This window comes from Aquarana catesbeiana, linkage group LG07 (genome assembly GCF_042186555.1).
Source record: "Aquarana catesbeiana isolate 2022-GZ linkage group LG07, ASM4218655v1, whole genome shotgun sequence".
Taxonomy (NCBI): domain Eukaryota; kingdom Metazoa; phylum Chordata; class Amphibia; order Anura; family Ranidae; genus Aquarana; species Aquarana catesbeiana.
This window is the reverse complement of record NC_133330.1, coordinates 238775522-238789571: the sequence shown is the minus strand read 5'-3', so window position 1 is coordinate 238789571 and position 14050 is coordinate 238775522. Positions and strand designations below refer to the sequence as shown.

Genomic DNA, 14050 nt, shown 5'->3' with positions numbered 1-14050 from the left:
TGCAGGGAACTCCGCTTTATGCTATTTACAAATACAACTCCCCAGTGGATGCCCAATATGTTCTCATTCCCGCTTCAGACTGTCAAAATCACCACCAGTCCTATTACTAGGTACCAATAAAATGTCAAAAGAGGTCAATAGCTTTGCTTTACTTCCTATATTTAGATAGCTAGGAACAGAACAGTTTAAGAGAAAATCAAACAAATTTATCAAATTTTAATTGAAAATAAAACACCCAGGCTAGTTACAATTAGCCATTTTCATGCAATAAAAATCTAAAAGTCAAAGTACAGTTACTATCATTGCTACTCGTCTGTCATCCGACAGGGTGAATTTACTAAAGGCAAATACATTGTGCACTTTGCAGGTGCAGTTGTATTCATTTTCCCCCAGAGCTCAGTGAATGTGGTGACGCTCTGCTGATTTCCATCATCCAATCACGTGCAAGCAAAAATTCTGGGCTTTTCTTGCAACTGATTGGGTATTCATAACGTGAAGCTTTACCACATTTACTAAGCTCTGGGGAAAAGGAGTGCAGCTGCAGCCTATTTTCCTTTAGGCTGCTGACAGCCATTAGCAGTTAAGCGCGGCTAAAACGAGCAGCGCTTTACCGCCGCTTAAGCTTTTCATTTCAATGGGCAGGGCGTTTTGGGAGCACCAAATACAGCGCACCAAAACCGCCCCAACGATGCTGCCTGCAGGACTTTTTCTAACGCCCCGCAAGCGCACCGCCCGAGTGTGAAAAGTCACGCAAACCTTTTCAGGCGCTATTTCTATCGCTAAAACACCTCAGCGTTTTTTCTACAGTCATTAAACTCTCCATCATGTTATCCTATATGTCCATACACACATAGGCTGTTATCCTCAGTTTTTGAGCAGAAAAAAAAAAAAAAAAAAAAAACACAAAAACTAGTGCAGGGATATGCAATTAGCAGACCTCCAGCTGTTGCAGAACTACAAGTCCCATGAGGCATAGCAAGACTGACAGCCACAAGCATGACACCCAGAGGAATGATGGGACTTGTAGTTTTGCAACAGCTGGAGGTCTGCTAATTGCATATCCCTGAACCAGTGGGTTCTGAGAGACGTTTTTTAGCTGTAAAAACGCTCTAACGCTGATAAACTTCGATAAATGCTCAAAAATGTCGCTCACCAGCAAAAACGTTGAAAAAAAAAAAAAAAAAAGTTGAAAAACTGCAAAGCTACTGACGTTTTTTATAAGGTTATTTTAAGGTCCAGTGTGCATGAGGCCTGATAGTGATAGGTTTAGCAGGAGCCACTTCACAGTCCTCTACTTGCAGATCAGGACTTCAGCTGTCCAACCAACAACTGGTCCAGGTAGGGGAGCATATCAAAGAGTAAGCAATTAACCTAAAGCAGAAACTTTTTAAATTGCAAACAGGCAGGCTTTTTATTGCAGAAGAGACATGCAATATCTCTTCTGTAATAAAATACACTTACTTGCCTGTTAGCAATCCTCTGTAGAATGTACATTGAGCAGCGCATGCGCAGCTCAGTTTACAGTCAGGCACACCCACTGTGTGCCAAGACTGCACTCCTGCACATGCACCGAGCAAAAGCTCCACAGAGAGCCAGTCACAATCTCGTAACATGCGCATTGGATGCGAGGGAAACCCACATCCAATTCACAATAATGTGAACCCAGCCTTAGAGGCAGGAAAAAAAAAAAAATAACCCACTGCCAATGCCTCCAGGAGCAGCAGGAAAAAAAAAAAAACGCTTGACGCTGCTAAACGCAGCTAGACGCTGGTGCGCGAGCATTAATTTCAATGGCCAGAAAACATTTTTTATTCTGGCCAATTAAATGAACACCCAAGAGCTTGACCCCTGTAAAAGCTCCTAAAAGCTTCAGACACTTTTACAAGTGTCAGGCATTTTTTCTGCAAAAATGCTGCTGGCTTCTAGGCGAGTTAAAAAAAAAAAAAAAAAAAAAAAAACACATCCTATGTGCATGAGGCCTTAGAATCACTTTAAGAGTGTTTATACAACAGATGAATATTCTAAGAGAATTGATGTATTGATTTTCACACAAGCCTAGACATACCTAGTATTTAAATACCCAAAACATGATGTCCACAGTCATAGCTGCCTGAACATTAGGACTGGTTTCCACAGGAATTAGAGGTACTCCGTGCATGTTCCTGATGTCCTATGATTAACTCGCTGACAAAAGGTGTAGTACATCACATAGCTCAGTGCCCAGAGTAGTTCTACTAAGTGCACATTTCAGGCTGTACCACAAGTAGTACCTGTACATGAGACCCAGGGCCTAGCGCTTCCCTAGTGTGAGAACATTTCAAAACCGACCTCCTGTACCTTTGTGTGTACAAGGCTTTATAATGGCCATTCTCCAATTTTACTATAGATATGTTCTTCCAGATTAAAAGTTTTATGCTTCTTTTCAGACCCTCTCCTACTGAAGTCTACAAGCCAAAAACACGCGATCATGCCCCAAAGAAGCCCCTGTAGTTTTTCTGTGTTGAGCGACAGTACATCATCTAGATGTGATCCGGCACAATAGAAGAACATGGAAATCTGGTATTGAAGAGCTTCTGGAAATGCACTTCAAAATCAGGCAAGAATGGGGCTAAAGCTTTAAAAGGTCAAGTTCACCTTCTGGAGCATTTTACACCCATATTTAAAGGTGTAACATGATTCAGCACTTCCCGTCACACACCACCATTACTAGTATTAGAAAAACTTTTCAAAGAAAAATAAATAAAATTTACACATTTTTTTTTTTTTTTTTAAACCAAAGACATGTAGAATACATATTGGCCTAAACTTATGAAGAAATTAGATTTTTTTTTATTGGATAGGTTTTGTTTTATAGCAGAAAAAAAAAAAAAAAGCTAAATGGTCGTCTTTATAGTGCAAAAATAAATAAACTCAGTGGTGATCAAATACCACCAAAATAAAAATGTGTATAATATATATATATATATATATATATATATATATATATATATATATATATATATATATATATATATATATATATATATATATATATATATATACACACACACACATACATACACACACACATACACTATAATTTTAAATTTCGGTGGTATTTGATCACGGAGTTTTTTTTTTTTTTTTGTTTACCCCTCATGCACACAGGCTGTTAAAAAAACGTTATGAAAACGCCAGTATTTTAGCAGTGACTTTTTTCAGCTTTTTTCAGCGTTTTTGTGCGTTTTTTTTTTTTTTTTTCAATGGATCAAAAACGCTAAAAAACGTTGGTGAATGACGTTTTTGAGCGTTTTTACAGCTGAAAAACGTCTCTCAGAACCCACTGGTCCTGGGTTTTTTTTACAGCTTAAAAACGCCTATGCCACTTGCAGCTCAAAAACGCTTAGGTGGGCATGAAGCCATAGACTAACATAGACAGGCCTTTTTAAGCTGCAAAAAAAGCTCAAAAAAGCAGCTGTAAAAACGTCCGTGTGCATGAGGACTTATAGTGCAAAAAAAAAAAAAAAAAAAACAAACAAACAAAAACAAAAACAAAAAAAACAGACAAAACGACTGACCATTTAGAAAAAAAGATTTTTTTTTTTTTTTTCTAAATTTATATTTTTATATCCAATTTATGCACAGCATTGCATGACCACAAAATTGTTAGGTAAAGCAACTCTTTGCCAAATAGCAAGTAATGGCCTGGTCATGAAAGGGGGGGGGGGGGGGGGAGGTTAAATCTTCCAGGAGGTCAAATGGTTAAAACAGAATTTTAGAACAATAAGAAAAATAAGCCAGTTTCTGATCCTTGGCTTTCCTCATCAAGACACTTTCACTTGTTGAACTAGTATGACTAATAAACCTGGACAGCATTACAAACTGAACCCCCCCAATCACAAAAACACTTTCAATGCTCAGTCATGATTTCATGTAACACAAAACATGTTCCATACAAAGCTCAGTGCTGCAGAACAGAAAAGCTCTATTACATCCTTACCCAGTCAAATGACGAGCTACAAGTCCCAGCATGCAGAATGTCAGGAATTTTAATTCCACCCGATTACCATAGAAGACCACAACTGTTCCTTGTTGCAGACAGTAACTTTCCTCACCACTTGAGTACCGGGCTGATATAACTCCTTCATTAACAGTTCATTTTTCACTACCGCTATACTGCAACTGACAATTAATCCATTGTGCAACACTGTACCTACATCAAATGTATTTTGTTAGACCAATACAGCTTTCTTGTGGTGGTATTTATTAACCCCCTGGGTTTTTTATTCTTTACCATGTAAATGAAAAATACAAAAAGTTTAAAAAAACAAACCTGTTTCCTACTTTCAGTAAAACAAAAAAAAGTGGGGTAATTAATATTTTTTTTTCTTCTAAGCATTTCTGTCACCTGACAAACTAGATGAAAGTAATAAACACAGGCATCAATCCAATCTGGGCAACTTCAAATATGCAGAAACTCTTCTGTGAAGCAACACTGTTGGAGAGCTCCAAAAAGGCACCTCAACTAAAAGTGAATATGCTGAATGAATACAATGCAAATAAAATGAATTATAAAAATTGCAACTACTCTAACTATAGTCCCATTACTGTTAACATTATACAGGACTTGGGCAACAGTTTCTGCTGAGATTTAAAAAATTTAAGTGATAAACCCAAAAACAAACATGCTTAAATGTGATGGCTGCATTCCTTTTCTTTTTTAAGAGTCTCCTTTATTTTCCATCTGGTGATCTGGTCAGTAAGCCTGTTTTCAAAAGAACAAGATCTCCTACAAATGTAGCAGTTAGAGTGATGAGACAAACCATTTACCATTGACAGGGGTGATTAAAATGATCAGTTTTTATTTATTCATGTCAATTGTAGAACCTTTATCTCAAAAGGAAAAAAAAAAAAAAAAAAAAAAAAACTGTTACTGTAACTGCAGTGTGAGCTGGTGGTGTTTAGCTGCAATTTGCTAGTAGATCTAACACCCCCCTTTCCCCAAATTAACAATGCTGCTGTGCCCCTTCATCCAGAGTAAGGGCACTAAACACAGGAGGTGTGTTACTGGCCAGATCACCAGGGAAAAACAGAAGGGGAACACTTAGAAAAAATGAATGCAGCCACCACATCTAATGATTGGCAAGTTACAATATATTACATTTTTGGTTTAATACCACATAAACTAAGGGGTCTGTTTATGTTTATCACACAAGATTCACACAGCTTTCACCCTGGACATTTTTCCAAACTAATCCAATTAGAAAAGTTGGAATCTTGGATGAAAACTTTTATAATTAGACCACCAAGTGTTGAGTTCAGCTTCTCAAGAGAGTGTTGAAGCCTGTTCTAGATGTTCTATGGTATCCAAACTAAAGCCTCGTACACACGGTACAATTGTTGGCAGGGGATTGTTTGACAGACTGTTGTCCTAACATCTGACCATTAGTACGCTCCTTTTGACAATTGTTGTCCAACAAATGTTGGATGGTAGGCTAGTAAATTTTCAGCGGACAACGGTCTGTTGTCTGATTTTTGTATCGTCTGTACACAAATCCGTCACACAAAAGGCGAAAGTACAAACACGCATTCTCGGAATGATGAATCAATGCTCACCAAACTAGTAGAAGGGGCCCAAATGGTGGCGCTCAAGAGCTGAAATTCCTTATAGTATGTCACTACGTTCGTGTTTGTGGCACGACAATTATGTACCGTTAATATGCAAGACAAGATCCTGGCACACGCCCTTTTGACAAAAATCAGACGCTCGATTGGCCAACAATCATACCGTGTGTACGAGGCTTTAGACTACAGCATGAAGAAGATTACTGGATGGCTAATTATTTCAGAGAGGATGCTGGTGTGACTTGAAGCTGAGGTTTGTGAAGCAGCGGACACACACACACACACACACACACACACACACACACACACTAAAAATTCCCTGTGCAAGCACACTGCCGAGCCCTCCAGCTACTGCCAAACTTCAAGCACCCATTACTGTGTATTGATGGATAAACAAAGGGCAAGGGTAACCTCTGAAATACGGATTCTATCACAGTCTATGGCGTTGAAAGGGGGGGGGGGGGGGTCAGACAATGAGTCCCTCCTTATGTTTAATTTACAAATAAAATAGAAGATGCCTTCCACATGCGTCTTTACTGGTTACTTGGCAGAAGAATGGTTAGGACATAACGAAGAGCTTCCCACATTCTCCTGTCCTAGAGGTGAGGGTCCAGGTCTATATATGACAGTGGTAAGGGCTCCCACCATCCAACTGACTCATGCAACAAAAAAAAAAAAGCCCCAACACCGCTGCATCCTTCTACCCACATAATAAACTACAACTTCGGTTTCATTCACACAGCTTCTACAGGAGCGCAATTTCTGCTCTCAGGAGTCATGGGTGTTTTGTGTACAACCAAGAACAGCCACCTGTACACATCAATGACAGGCGTTACAGCTGGGTATTTTCATCCATACGGGGCAGATGAGCCACCTGGACAAAGACACAATGCATTAAGGAAAAAAAAATAAAAATTAGACCTTAGATCTCATGTTTCAAACCCACAGCCCCCCAGGCCCGGTCATGCGGCCCTCACACCCAGTTTTGAAGTCGGAATGTGAAGGAACTCCTTTCCACCACCTCCAGCTCTTCTGTGCTTACAAAGGACAGCTTTACTCTTATGCCCTGTACACACGATCGGACATTGATCGGACATTCCGACAACAAAATCCATGGATTTTTTCCGAAGGATGTTGGCTCAAACTTGTCTTGCATACACATGGCCGCACAAAGTTGTCGGAAAATCCGATCGTTCTGAACGCGGTGACGTAAAACACGTACGTCGGAACTATAAAAGGGGCAGTAGCCAATAGCTTTCCTCTCAATTTATTCTGAGCATGTGTGAAACTTTGTGCGTTGGATTTGTGTACACACGATCGGAATTTAACCGATTGGATTTTGTTGTCGGAAAACTTTATAGCCTGCTCTCAAACTTTGTGTGTCGGAAATTCCGATGGAAAAAGTCAGATGGAGCCCACACACGATCAGAATTTCCGACAACATAATCCAATCGCACTTTTCCGGTCGGAAAATCGGACCGTGTGTAAAGGGCATAACATCCCTGCATGCACTCACCATGGTTCCAGATTTCCAGAATCTGAGAGAGAATGATCTTCTGGCAAGGCAGAGCTGCCTACATAGGGAGGTACTAGAACCAATACACGGGTAGAAGAGCCCCCTGAACAGGGGGGTACTAGAACCGATACACGGGTAGTAGAGTCGCCTCCACAGGGGGGTACTAGAGCCCAATACACGGTGTCACGGAACGTCCCACACTCCGCTTGAGTGCTTCTGTCATATACCACTTCCTCCCAGTCTGTATACAGATATTAGATATTCCAACCTCTCTGAGCAGAAAACAAGGCGACACTTGCTTCACTGCTAACATGGACTGTTTATCATGAATCAAAGTTACAAGACTTTATATGCCGTTGGAACCTCCTCTAACAATACAACTGTAACTTAATTAACATGAGCTAATTATCTAATCCTTTATACAGCCTAGGTGACTGAGACATGACCTTTCACCCAGACTTGTGGTCACCGAGCTTCATACAGTTAATTAACACAATAGCAGTCGTCCCGTCTCCTACATTGTATAGAGGACAATGTCATTAGCTCATTCAATTAACATAAACACAGGTTGATGACACCAGCATCTCCTCACAGGATGTGTCCCAACAGAATGAATCCATTGAAAATCCAGGGCCCATAATCAAAAGGCAACAGGCTTGCATACAGTCCTCTCCAACAGCCTCTGTCCCGGCTAGGTCTGTGACACACGGGTAGTAGAGTCGGCTACACAGGGAGGTACTAGAACCAATACACGGGTAGTAGAGTCACCTACACAGGGAGGTAGTAGAACCAATACACGGGTAGTAGAACCAATACACGGGTAGTAGAGCCCCCTACACAGGGAGGTAGTAGAACCAATACACGGGTAGTAGAACCAATACACGGGTAGTAGAACCAATACACGGGTAGTAGAGCCCCCTACACAGGGAGGTAGTAGAACCAATACACGGGTAGTAGAGTCACCTACACAGGGAGGTACTAGAACCAATACACGGGTAGTAGAGTCACCTACACAGGGAGGTACTAGAACCAATACACGGGTAGTAGAGTCACCTACACAGGGAGGTACTAGAACCAATACACGGGTAGTAGAGTCACCTACACAGGGAGGTACTAGAACCAATACACGGGTAGTAGAGTCACCTACACAAGGAGGTACTAGAACCAATACACGGGTAGTAGAGTCACCTACACAGGGAGGTACTAGAACCAATACACGGGTAGTAGTCACCTACACAGGGAGGTACTAGAACCAATACACGGGTAGTAGAGTCACCTACACAGGGAGGTACTAGAGCCCAATACACGGGTAGTAGAGTCACCTACACAGGGAGGTACTAGAGCCCAATACACGGGTAGTAGAACCCCCTACACAGGGAGGTAGTAGAACCCAATACACGGGTAGTATAGTCACCTACACAGGGAGGTACTAGAACCAATACACGGGTAGTAGAGCCCCCTACACAGGGAGGTAGTAGAACCAATACACGGGTAGTAGAGCCCCCTACACAGGGAGGTAGTAGAACCAATACACGGGTAGTAGAGCCCCCTACACAGGGAGGTAGTAGAACCAATACACGGGTAGTAGAGCCCCCTACACAGGGAGGTAGTAGAACCAATACACGGGTAGTAGAGCCCCCTACACAGGGAGGTAGTAGAACCAATACACGGGTAGTAGAGCCCCCTACACAGGGAGGTAGTAGAACCAATACACGGGTAGTAGAGCCCCCTACACAGGGAGGTAGTAGAACCAATACACGGGTAGTAGAGCCCCCTACACAGGTAGGTAGTAGAGCCGGGCCAGGTAGGAGAGTAGAGCTTTGGCCGTGTCGGTGTTGCACACTGTACATAGTGCACTTTGTATACAAGCACACCCCACATACAAGCAGCCCTTTCAGGGCACCCATACAGCCGATGGCCCACAATGACATAGAGGTGATATCCCTGCTTTAGACCCAGGTTGGTGAGGATGCAGACCTTGGTGACCAATGGCCAGGCCCGGGGAGTAGAACAGGAAGGTGTGGCTATGCAAATGGTGACTTTCAGAAAGTCTATACAGTTATCTATGAGGCAGGGCTCTGGAGCAATGTATCAGGACAGGGTACAGAATGGGGGGTGATGGGGCACAGTCCGGGGATCAGAGGCTTCATACAGAGTCTGGTCCTTCCACACAGGAGATGTGATGATTGGATCCTACAGGTTGTCAGATCAGATCATTATACAGGAGGGGGAGGGGAGGGGAGGACAGGGATATGGGGGTAATGGGGGTCAGCTCAGAGGGTACACAGGAAGTTCCGGGTGTCCTCGCCCCCGCCCCCTCCCCCTCCTCTCGGTATGGTACAGTCCGCTCACCGTCACCCCGTATACAGTGACCCCAGAGGCACAATGTGAACCCCGCACACCCCGGGTACCTTGAAGCCCTGTCCCGGTCCTCTCAGGAGAAGCTCGTCCTTCCCATGCAGCCCCGGTCACAGAGGAGCGGACACGGTACTGAGTCCAGGCCAGCGGTAGAGCCGGTGATCACCCCGAGCCGAGCCTCACTCCCCGCCTCTCCCTACTGCGGCCGCCGCTGCCACCATACACCAGGCGTGACGTCACGAGGCGAGCTATGCGCAGGCGCCGTGCTTTAACTCTGCCAGCGCCGGGCTGTGCCGGGATCTCCTCCTCCGGTGTCTTATCGAATTCAGTCCCCTATCATATAGTGTCCTCCCTGTACTGCGCAGGCGCAGTACGGAGGACAAAAGAGACTCCGAAAGTCTCCGAAGTTCAACAGCTGATCGTCAGCTGTACACGGCGCCTGCGCATTTATTCTTACCCTATGTCCAGGATCATTCCCTACTATCCAAGTGGACATAGAGTTAGAATAAATATTTGCCGAGCGCAGCGAGGCCGTGCCCGAAGCGTGGCGAGCGAAGCGAGCCCGCGAGGGGCCCTCTTACACTGCCATCGCTAACAGGTGCCCGAGCGCCGTGTACAGCTGATGGTCAGCTGATCAACTTCGGGCATTTTCGGCATCTCCTGCTCCTCCGTACTGCGCAGGCGCTGCGCCTGCGCAGTACGAGGCGGACACTATCTGATACGAGGACACTATATGGCAGAACACCGGCAGCCTGTGGGTCATGCCCAGGCCGGGTCACGTAGGGTAGTTCTGGTGGGGAGCATTAGGGAGAAGGATGGCACTTTGTAGTGAGTCTCACAGTGGTGTCCAATCAGAGAGGCTCACAGATGGTCTCAGATCACATACCTAAAGGGCCATTGTATACAGCCTATTCATTTCAATGGGGTGCCAAATGGGCAAAAAGCATGGCAGGAGGAATTTTTAAAATCATTCCTACATGTTACATTATTGGGCGCAAACACGAGTGTTTGTCAGATGTATTTGGGGTGCCATTAACCATGAATAGCACTGTATGTGAGGAGAGCGCGGTCCCGTATGGCGCAGGAAACACGCATTTCCCACAATGCATTTGGTGTGACCCGCCATAAGGACCCCTCTCATTGGTCTGTATGATGGGCGCAGGGGTTCAGGCCTCATTCACACAGGAGTACCTGTCCATACACCCCTGCCAAGGACCATCTTTGCCTCCCCTGGTGTTCAACACACAGCCGCTGGCCCCAATTTACCATCTGTATGGCTGTGTGTCCTTAAAGTGGTTACAGAAAAACCTTGGATAGCGAGCATAATTCATTCCAGAAACATGCTTTTAATCCAAAGCACTTGTATATCAAAGCCAATTTCCCCACAAGAAATAATAGAAACTCAAATGGAACGCTACCAATAAATAATGGAAACTCAAATGATTTGTTCCACAACCATTTATTCATAGGTCCTTCAGTTTATAGTCCATATAAAAAGATTATAGCAATGTGACCAGGTTGTGTAACCAGAAAATGTCCATCTACAAATGTCAGCCTCCACAAGGGGATTAGAAGCAAAATCCAGCAGGAGCTACAAAGTATAAAAGAGAAGAGAGGCGCCCCTAAGTGTAGCAATATGGTAACATTTAGCAACTCACATGGTTGATGATTAAAACAGTCACATCTATGTATGCAGGCATCCGAGGAAGAGCTGTCCACATAGATCATACCCCACACCACCAGCTCTCACCGCTGTCAGTCTGCAATCGTGACCGGGAAGACTACCCTGCAGTAGAGCGATCTGAAAGCGAGGCTTGAAGAGCTTGTGGAGTGCAGCTTGGAAGGGATGACGTTGATGGCGGTGCGGAGGATGATGAGTTGGGAGGATGCGAGTTGTTAAATGTTGTACCTTTATTAAATGTAACCATATTGCTACACTAATGTAGCGTACACGCGGTCGGACTTTCTGACGTAAAATGTGCTATTGGAGCTTGTTGTCAGAATGCCAAAATCAGTTGGAAAAAATCCATGGATTTTGTTGTCGGAATGTCCGATCGTGTGTACAGGGCATTAGTGGTGCTTCTCTTTTATACTCAGTTGTGACTTGATGCTACTTGTATATCAAGACATCGCTTGTATATCAAGTCAAAACTTATGAAAAAAATGTTGCTTGTCTTGCAAAAGGCTCTTAAACCAAGTTACTCTCAAACCAAGGTTTTACTGTATAAAGCTTTGTTTTTGTTTTATAAAAATAACAAACGTGCCTATACAGTACTTACCTGCTCTGTGCAATGGTTTTGCACAGAGCAGCCCCGATCCTCTTCTTTCACTGTGTGCTTTTAAATACACAAAAAAAGCCTTGTGATCACTTACATATTCAACAGTCAAATGTGAATGGGGGCTCAAGGTCTATTATGTCCCTTTTCACACCTATGTGATTTTACGCACATTGATCGGCCCACATTAATGTACAAGAAGATTACCATTATTTTCTATGGGGCCTGTGCACTTCTCTTCTGCTCATCTAGGAAAAAGTACAAGTGCTTTTATGGTGCGACAATTTGTTAGACTTCTTCATGTCCCAGAAGATTTCAGGGAGGGGGAGAAGAGAACTTCTAGGTGGCCCGAGCAGAAGTGAGAGCTGGGTACCTGTCAAAACTAGGTACCCGCTCCCCCCACAAAAATATGACATGCCAAATGTGGCATGTAAGGTGGTTAGGAGTGCTCAAAGCAGAACTCCCACTTTTGGGTGGAACTCCACTTTAACAGCCATTGACCAAGGCTTGTTAAGACCTGTTGCCAATTTATCAAAACGCACGTTGTATACATTTTAATGTACTGTCATTGACGTCTGTGGCCCTCCCAACGCACTAAAGATATAGAAAAAATAGACATCTAATTTTTGTATAATGCACTGCACTTACATGCCAAGATATAAGCAGACACTATCTTCATTGGGAACCATAACACATGTTTCAGCATGTCAGAACGTGTGCATTAGGGCATCATTCACGGGGATGCTGAGGTCTGTACATCATGAACAGTACATTTTTCACGCCATCTCTAGCCTCCAGGTGCTGCGTGCAGGCAGCCCATTGAAGTCAGGACACATGGCTGCATGGACACAGCCGCTCATCCCAGTGTGACAGGCGTGTGGACAGTGTGAATTGCAGGCCACTGTCCCTGATTTGGAACAAAGTCCCTCTGTCCCTCTTTCCTCCTTATTTGTCCCTCATTTTGGTCTGATCTATATTTGTATATAAAATGCACTATTTAACTTTTAAAAAGTATTTCCCAGTGCTAAACCTTTCAAAAGCCAATAAAAAGGAATAGTAGTGGTAAAAAGGAGATTTTTTTTTGTATAATTCTCCTTTAGGACGATGTGGCAGGGGGTGTGTCCTATTCCTACATACTTTTGCTAAAGGTGTTCCTCAATCCCATTTCAAAAAGTTGGGAGGTATGCCCTGCACATAGGGGTACCTTTCGCACAGAGCACGCTAATTGGGACCTGGAGGGGTCACGTTCTTGTGAAAACCAAACATTATGGCAGTTCCCTGGCTTAGAGATGAGCTGAGACAGTGTGCAGCAGGTCAATATACAGAGTTCCTCTGTGAAATGTCTTGTTCCGTGTCCCTACATACCTTTGCTTGGTGGATGTTGCATTTAGGATTGATACCGCTGCGTCTATGCCTTCTCCACCAGTCCAGTGTACCTTTGCCACCTCATTCCCAGTGACAGAATGGGACCCCTGACATGAATATAGCATGGAACTCCTGTGTGCACTAGTTCAAGTAAACATCTTGTAGTAGTTTTCTTTCATACCCCACATGTGCCTTACTGACCCTATTTTTTTCATAAACCAGAGACCTTCATGCACCCCTTTAAATGACTTCAGGCCACGCTTAGAACAGTTGATGCAACTTTTTGTGGCAAAGTCCAACATGAACAGTTCCATGCAACATTCCATTACTGACTCAGCTAGGCTGCCCAGGCATACCTCTACAAGGTGGTAGTCCATTACTGGTGTATCCCCAAAGGTTGGCAGTTCTCTGGACTTCTGGTGTCCTCCGACAGACTGCTGGGTGCAGCAGTCCCACTCGTGAAAGGAGGTGCAGAACATTAACCCCTTCCCCAGCCTGAAACAGCTGACTGTCTATCTAACAATCTAGGCAATCTTCCTACATACTTAGGTCAGTTTCACTTTAAGGCTCGATTCACATCTATGCATGTTGCTTTTGAGCGTATCAGAAGTACTTTTTGCTGTGCTTTCTGCGTTTTTTTTCCCGCGATTTGTGTTTTGTATTTTTTTGGGGGGGGGGGGGGATTTGGTGTTGGGCAGATTTAAAAATGCAAAACGCAAATATTGGCAAAACCTCTGTAAAAATGCACTACATGCTTTTCTGCAGCTTCTTCGTTGAAGGCGATTGAACCGTAAAATGCAAAAAAGCACCGTTATGTGTTTAAAAAAAGTCCCTGACCCTTTCCAAAAACGCAGGGGTACAAAAATGCATTGATGTGAACGTATTCCATAGGAACCCATGTTAAAAAAAATTTCCTGCATTTCTACAAAAA

General features: G+C 43.6%; 1 protein-coding gene across 1 annotated transcript in view; it reads right to left on the bottom strand.

Moving 5' to 3' along the window:
- The window catches only part of EVI5 (ecotropic viral integration site 5), a 352231-nt gene extending 342482 nt beyond the window's left edge, over nucleotides 1–9749 (bottom strand). The window contains exon 1 of the mRNA XM_073593140.1: nucleotides 9532–9749. The gene's annotated coding sequence lies outside the window, so the exon portion shown is untranslated. The remainder of the gene's footprint in view (nucleotides 1–9531) is intronic.
- Between the last annotated feature and the right edge of the window lie 4301 nt (nucleotides 9750–14050).